We start from the raw sequence: 8,086 nt of genomic DNA, 5'->3' as shown, positions 1-8,086 counted from the left end.
TTACAAATATTTGCAGCCCTTATTTGTGGGAGGCCGAAGCTTGATGTGATAATCAGTCCTGTAAAATCTCATGATAAAAAAAGAAATTAATACACGTCAACACTAGCTACTTGGGTGTCAGATTTAACTACATCCAGTGGTTATGGGAAGGACGCTGAAAACTCAGGGTCTCTTTCAAGTCTATGTATCAGAGAATATATTAGGAATTTGGCAGAAAATATTGTGTACTCATGTTTGAGTATAAACATATACAAAGTAGAAATGCCCAGTCACCTCTATGGATCTCAATAAACTCTAGGTACCTGTAACTGACCCAAAGTATGTGACACGAGATAATGATGTCCAGAAACAAGTGATATGAGAGAAGAGATAAGAAACTTTAAAAGCGAGGTACCTAGGGGGCTCAGTCAGTTAAGCATCTGCCTTCGGCTCAGGTCATGATCTCAGGGTCCTGGGACTGAGCCCCACGTTGGGCCCCTTGCTCAGTGGGGAGTCTGCTTCTCCTTCTCCCTCTGCTCCTCCCCCCTGCTCCTGCTCTTTCTCTCAAATAAATAAATACCATATTAAAGAAACTTTAAAAGCCAAATGTTTACTGTCTCTCTCCCCCTGCCTGCGAAAGAAAGACTGAGTTGCATGGCTAACACTTGTTTGTTGTGTTGACCTAGAGGCGTGGTGGGACTGGAGGTGACAGGTACAGACATAGAATTCGAGAGGCGAGATGATTAGAGTGATTTGGCTCTGCAACAGAATGAAGCCTGGGGAGCAAAGAAGGAAGCAAATAAAAGGCCCTTTAGGTGTTGAGAGAGAGAGAGAAAGCAGAAAGGTGGGTAAAGAGAAGTAGAGATTGATGTAGACGATCAAGGAAGAGACCAACGTTGGGGAGGGGGAGGACTCAGAGGGGAGGTGGGAGAAATTAAAATAAAGGTAGGGATGTAGGGGAAAGATATAAAGAAAAATTTAATATGTTTTCCTCTCTGATGCCTGTTTAATACTGCCCATAGTGCCCTCAATAAAATGTAATAAAGTTTTCTATCGCTTTTCAAGATTTTGTCTGTTTTAGTTGAGGTGACGTGTTTCTTTTGTATATAACAGGAGAAAAGAGGAAAGTCTCAAGATGGCCCAGTTATATTCAAGACCCAATTGAAGAGGAGAAAAAGCATTTCCAGACCGTGGTACACCTTTCTATTACACACTTTTGTTACATATCAGTTTTCCATTAAAAAAAAAAAAATCCTACAACTTGAAAAAGTAGTGAATAACTGTACCTCTTTGTCCTATGTTTGCTCCTTTATTTCTATGCCGGCTTCATAATACAATTCAAATGTATCCCTTACTATCCAAAGATGTCAAAATAGTCCATATGTAAGAGCCGGAGCTATTTAGGATATTATTTGAGTTACAGGGTGATCTATTGTGAAAAATCATAAGACTAGTGTTTGGTAGCATTATTTACATGGTCAGGATCATAGTCTTCAACAAAATAACAAATACTAAAATCCAAGGGAAATACAGGAACACACATTAGTTAATATATTTCATGCTTTATTGTGCCACGTTTTTTTTCAATATCTGGAACAAACACCTAACACTTGCTTAGGGGTCAGGGGACGAGATACCAGGAGGAGGACAAGATGAATAGCACACAACCCTGCCGTCAGTCTAACGGGCGAGAACGGTTTAACTGTGGCCCGGCAGAACTGATGAGCCTTTGTAACTACAGTGTCTGATATTTTATAAACTGAGGTCTTCCTGTTGCATGTGTAAGAGAAACTATGCAGGCCGTTTGGAGGCCTTCACCTTTTATTATACAAAACGACCGCCTCCCAGTATTGTGGGTTCTGCTTCCAGTGATAGAAAAGTAGTTCATATAACAACTAACAAGGAGAAACTTTGGACAAAAAGTTTTTTTTTGTTTGTTTGTTTTTTTTTTTTTTTTTAAGTTACCAGGGCTGGGTCTAGGGTGAGGTGAGGGAGGCACTCATCTCAGGTACAAAATTTAAAGGGTTCCCAAAACTCCATAATCAAGAGAAATACTCTTCTAACGTGGTATGCTTTAAAAATCAAAACCAAGGGGCGCCTGGGTGGCTCAGTGGTTGAGTGTCTGCTTGTGGCCCAGGGCCTAATCCTAGGGTCCTGGGATCGAGTCCCACGTCGGGCTCCCTGCATGGAGCCTGCGTCTCCCTCTGCCTAAGTCTCTGCCTCTGTCTCCGTGTCTCACGAATAAATAAATAAATAAAATCTTAAAAAAAAAATCAAAACTAATGCAAAAACCCCATGATGAATGTAACACCAAAAAATTTTTTTCTAAGATTTTATTAATTTATTTCAGAGAGCAAGTGAGAGAGCGAGCATGAGTGGGGAGAGGGACAAAGAGAGGGGGAGAAACAAGCTCCCCACTGAGCAGGGAGCCCACTGGGGGCTCGATCCCAGGACCCTGAGATCATAACCTGCGCTGAAGTCACACGCTTAACCAACTGAACCGCCCAGGCGCCCCCAAAATATCAAAACTGTAAAGAAAAATAAGATCAATGTTACTGATTTTTTTCCCCTCTGCCTCCTAATATGACTCAGCACAGCACTGTTACCGATCCCGTCCTTATTTAAAATGTTGACATTCCTCTCACTTCTAAGCTAATCACAGTTATTCCTCCGGCAAGTGTCAAAAATGTGAGTGTGAATGTTAGCATTTCAGCAGTGCCGGACGTTTCCTGACCATGTAGGTTAAGTACCAGTTTCAGGGCTTTGCCTGGCAATTGGTGTTTGGCCTGGCCTGGCCTGGCATAACTCTAGCCTGGAACACTAGCCGAGGGCTTGACAATCTGAGCCAAAACCACTGCAAAGGGAGTCATTGCCTCGTGCACCACTGAGGAAAGGCTCCAAAAAAGTAGGGACAAAAAGCTTTCAGAAACGGCCTCTCCCCTCAGGTTATCTGAGTGCAGTCCTACAGAATTGGGGGATGGGAAGTGGGCCCAGAGATGCCCTGCTGGGTCCTTCTCAAGGAAGCATTCGTGCCCAATGCAATCGGCCTCCAGGGGTCACCTGCAAAGGGAGGAGCAACTCTCCCGAGAAGGCCCGCATCTGCGGGAGGACCAAGGCAGGAGCTCAAGGGCCCCGGCATCTGGTCCAAGGCAGAGGAACTGGAAAGGGCAATAGCCCCTGCCCACCCCTGCTGCACTGGTCAAAGACTTGTTCAGTTCCTGCCTCTGCCGGGTCCGGCCTCCTCTCTGTCCTTTGACACCTTGCACTCTAAAACCCATCTCGTTTGCCTCCGGGAAAACCTGACCCAACAGAGGCAAACTGGATGACATTTTTCTTTTTATGATTAGTATTTGAACAACAGAAAAACTTATGCAAAAAAAAATGAATAAACATACAAGTCTATTTGTAACATAGCTCTTTGAACACTCTCGATTTAGATCTGAATTATCATAGTTATAATTAGCGTGCATATGTGATTTTAGATTTCGATTTCTCGATTGATATCAAAGTACAATACCTTGTAGCAAATCCGTCCACATGTTTGTCTTTTGTAATGCTCTTGTGGTATTCCGTGGTGGATCTCTTAGCTGTCTCCAAATTTATGGCCCTAAATTTTTTTTTTTTTTTTTTTTTGCTGCTTAAAATAGTGCTGTTATAAATATTTTTGTACAAATTGCTTTCTTTTTTGATTAATTCCTTTGACGATTGCTTTTCTAGAGTTGGACCAGACTCTTAATGAATATCAGCACTGGGACCAGTTAGCAGAGGAGAATGAAAGAATAAAAGGGAAAAGAACAAGTTATCACATGACCACCAGCTTTTTCTTCTTCACATGTGAAGGATGTATATAAATGGGGTGTATATAAATCTAAGACAACCTGAAATTCCATCAGGTCCTGGATAATTTCATTTTCCCTATGAATCTTCTTGAATAACCCCACTCGGCACTAATTTGTACTTGGAATATGGATATTGAATCAATTGTAGCACCATTATCCAAAAGTCTAGTTCACAGAGTATTAGTTCACCAGTGTTTATTTACTATGAAGGGGGGGAAAGTTCAGAAGATGAACAATTTGTGGAAATGTTACACATTAGGTTATCTTCTTAAAGATTAATAATGTCGAAGGGACTATAAAGGCAAAATTCTTGCAGCAAAGAAGCTTACAAAATTTATTTAATCCACTATCCAGTACAACTAATATTATAAGAAAAACGGTTCATGAAACGATGGCATACATGGTGTCATAAAAAAACTTTTAGAAGGAATTTATTATACATATATAAATAATATCCATGTAGCTATCTTCCTAGGAAAGCCCACTTATGCTCTTACGTTAGTACCCCCTCCAGCACCTATCACCCATCCAGGAAAATTTTAGATGTTTTGCAAAGGTTTATGAAGTTACATTAAACATCTGTTAAAAATCACTTTGTTCATCGCTAGACATTTATATAATATAGTTTTGAAGAAAGATAACAGCTGAGGGGAGCTACAGAAAAAAAATAGAACTTATGCTGAATTATTTTTTCCTTGTACATATGAAGTTTCTCTGTGAGAACAAGAGCACTCAGCAGATGTACAGATCCATTATCTTTTCGCATGGCAATATGTTCCTCCTTTCAGTAAATTTGAGCAAGTTTGGAACATAAAATATTACAAATAGGCTGAAATGCAAAGCAGAGAAAATGAAAATGATTGGCAGAAAATCATGGAACAGTCATAAGAGATGCGATAGGTGAGCTTTAATGGGGCATTAAGCATGAGGTTCACCATCTAACGAGGCATCCACATACACAGTAACCCTGCTGGGTAGCTGGAGCGAGTTCCAGCTCATGTATCCCCAGGCACCTCCTACACTAAGGCCACATGACCATGGTCTTCGCATCTTGTCATTTCAGCCTGACTCTCTCAAGGCTCATGAGATCTTTCCATGACGCGCATAACCTGTGTGTTCAGAAACAGGTTTTCGTAAATGCACGTCTGATGATAAATTTCAAAGGAAGAAGATGAAGGTTCTAGACCGGTCTACTTCGTTCATTCTCACTTGGCACCGCCACCACCAGCTGCACCACCCTGCTGATAGGACTCCGCGGGCTTCAGAATGCCCCTCCTACCTCGAGATTCCAAGTTGCATTTCTCTTTGTATGCTTAGGTATTCATACAGTTATTGCTCAAGGAAAAAGATTTGAAAAAATCAAGATTGACCCGACATTTTGCGGTTGAGAAAACTGAGAGTCAAAGTCGAAAGTTTTTGCTTGGATTCAGAAAATGAATTTTGTAGTGATTCGTGTAAAAATAGTGTCCCGTGGCTCCGACCACAGTTTTTTCACTGCATTATTCTAAGAAACTTTGGACGTATAGTTCAAGCAATATTGTGTTACAGTTAAAAAGCGCAAGTTCTGGAATTAGGAAGACCAAGGTTACAAAGGAAATATTATTCAACCTCTTTAGGCTGAGTTTATTTATTAGTAAAAGAATTATAATATTCTGTATGACATACTATTGTGGTGAGTTTTAAATGACCTTGAACATAGTTAAGTGCCAAAGAACTATTAACTATTATCATGATTACTTATGTAGGTAAAAACCATTTTCTATATATTATCATAGTCTTTAAAAAACGTAGGTAGATTTTTTAGCAAATTTGGAGGTTAGTCTCCTATAAGGTACAAGCCAGGTGTCATATCTGAAATTCATGCTGACTTCTGCTCCTGGGAGGATGAATAGGGTTGCTTTTCATATTCCTCCCACTAGGCCAAACTAAAACTCCTGGGCATTATTATATAAAACAAACAAGAAGATTTTGAAAGGCAGAAAGAAGAAGGCAGGCAAACTGGGGAACTTAGAACCTGAGGAACTATACGATGAATTCCCTGGACTTTGTTTTCATCTCACACATCCCAGACTGCATGCTGAGAACCGCCCCAAACACTAATGACGAAGAGCCAAAAAAAACAAAGCCCCAAGAAAAAGTCTACTCTCCCTTGCCAACAGACCAGGGAAAGCACAGCCTAGAGTGACAGACAACAGCCATTCTACTCCAGCCAAGTGCACAGAAAACACTTGCAGTCCACTCCCCGCAGGCAAAAGTCCAGTGGAGAGCCTAGGGACTGCTACAGGTCTCTCCCCACCTCCAGGGTGGTGTCCAAGGAGGCAGAGTGGGAAGCTGAGACTTTCATTTTAGCAGGTGGTAAAGAGGCTCCGTCCATTACATCAGTGTGAGAGTCAGGGGGCAGGGAGGGGGGCTTGGACTCACACCCCCACTGGGAGGTAATAGGCCTCCCTCTCACTCCCCACTGAGGTGGTTTCAGAGATGCCTATGGGAGAGTCAGGACGTTGACCACCGCTGGGTGTTAACAACAAGGCTGGCCCCAACAGTGCCGGTGGAGGCAGGTGGAAAGCAGTACAATGTCCCTCCCAACCCCACCCAGTGTGGTATCAACAGAGGCCTAGTGGGGACGTGATTTTTGCCCAAAGTGCAGAGGCAGTTCAATGGAGAAAGAATAGGCTTTTCAACAAATGGTGCTTGAGCAACTGAACATCCATGGGCAAAACAATCTAAACCTCTATCTAAACCTCAGACCTTTTACGAAAATGAATCCAAATCATAGATTTAAAGATAAAATCATAAAACATATAAGACTTTTGGAACATTTGGGAAACCTGAGGCTTAGTGAAGAGTTCATAGACACGACACCAAAAATAATGATCCCTACAAGTGAAAAAAAAAAACAGTAAATTGATTTCATCAAAATTAAGATTTTTTTTTTTTTTGCAAAAGATCCTGTTAAGAGGATGAAAAGACAAACTACAGAGTAAGAGAAAATATTTGCAAACAAATGTGACAAAGCACTCATCTAGAACTTGTAAAACTGAGCAGTAAAAACAAATAATCCAATTAGAAAATGGGCAAAAAAAAAGAAAAAACATAGAGACATTTCACTGAGGAGAATATATGGACGGCAAGTAAAAGATGTGAAAAACTGTTCAGCGTCACTAGCTGTTAGGGAAATGCAAATTAAAGCCATGATGAGATATCACTGTAAAGCTCTCAGCATGATAAAATACTAAAATAGTGACAATACCCAATGCCAGCGAGAATACAAAGACTGCTTGATCGGTTATACATTGGCGGTAGGAACATAGGTGGTACAGTCACTCCTGGAAAACGGTGCGACAGTTCCTTAAAACAATTAAACATATACTTACCATATAATCCAGCAATTGCACTCCTGGGCATTTATCGCAGGGAAATGAAACGTTATGGTAGCAGCTTTATTATAATAGCCCCAGACTGGAAACAACCAAAATACAGCTTTAGTGTAACAAAAAGAAATGAGCTATTGATGTACACAACTTGGAGGGATCTCAAGGACATTACACTACGTGAAAAAAATTTCTCAAAAGGACACATGCCCTATCAGTCCATCCATTTATATAATAACATTCTTGAAATGACAAAATGATAAGAGATGGGAAACAGATTAATGGTTGCCAGGCGTTAGGGGTGGGATGGGGGGAGAAATTGGGTGTGGCTACGGGGGTGGGGGTAGCAGGAGGGAGATCTTTGTGGTGATGGAATAGTTGTTTATCCTGATTGCCCTGATGGTTACAGGAGGCTACACACGAGAGAATAGAGACTTAGACACACACGTTGTGCAAATATCCAATTCCTGTCATTGATGTTGTATTATAATTTGTCACATGCATCCACCGGGGGCGGGAGGGTTGGGGGGAAGCTGGTTGAAGGGTACACAGGTCCTCTGTGTATTTCCTTTGTAACTTTCTGTGATGCTGTAATTATTTCAAAATAAAGTCTACTTCATTTTAATTTCCTTTTGGAGGCATTTCTGGGGAGCAACCCAAGGCTTCTAGTCAGAAGAGCCATGGACTGACTGGCAAGGGCATCTGGAAGCAAAGTGCAACTCAAAGGAAGGCTGGTCAGCGACTAAGACGAAAGGTTGTATAACAGAGAGGTTTTTGTGGCAGGAAAAATATAACCATTGCTCTGCAATATGAATCCCAAGTATATTGATGTTTTTTAACCCTTGGCTACAGATAGGAACTAAGTGGAAAGTTTTTTCGTTTTTGTTTTTGTTTTAA

The 8,086-nt window shown here is 41.2% G+C and overlaps 1 long non-coding RNA gene across 1 annotated transcript; it reads left to right on the top strand.

The window, feature by feature from the left end:
- The first annotated feature begins 645 nt into the window (after positions 1-645).
- Positions 646-4,097, top strand: LOC140624474 (uncharacterized). Its single transcript, XR_012023953.1, has 3 exons — positions 646-823; positions 1,093-1,172; positions 3,697-4,097. It is a non-coding gene; the product is annotated as an uncharacterized lncRNA (long non-coding RNA).
- The last annotated feature ends 3,989 nt before the right edge of the window (positions 4,098-8,086 follow it).

This window comes from Canis lupus, chromosome 34 (genome assembly GCF_048164855.1).
Source record: "Canis lupus baileyi chromosome 34, mCanLup2.hap1, whole genome shotgun sequence".
In the NCBI taxonomy this organism is placed as follows: domain Eukaryota; kingdom Metazoa; phylum Chordata; class Mammalia; order Carnivora; family Canidae; genus Canis; species Canis lupus.
Note: the sequence above shows the minus strand (reverse complement) of the source record. Positions and strands in the feature narration are given on the sequence as shown.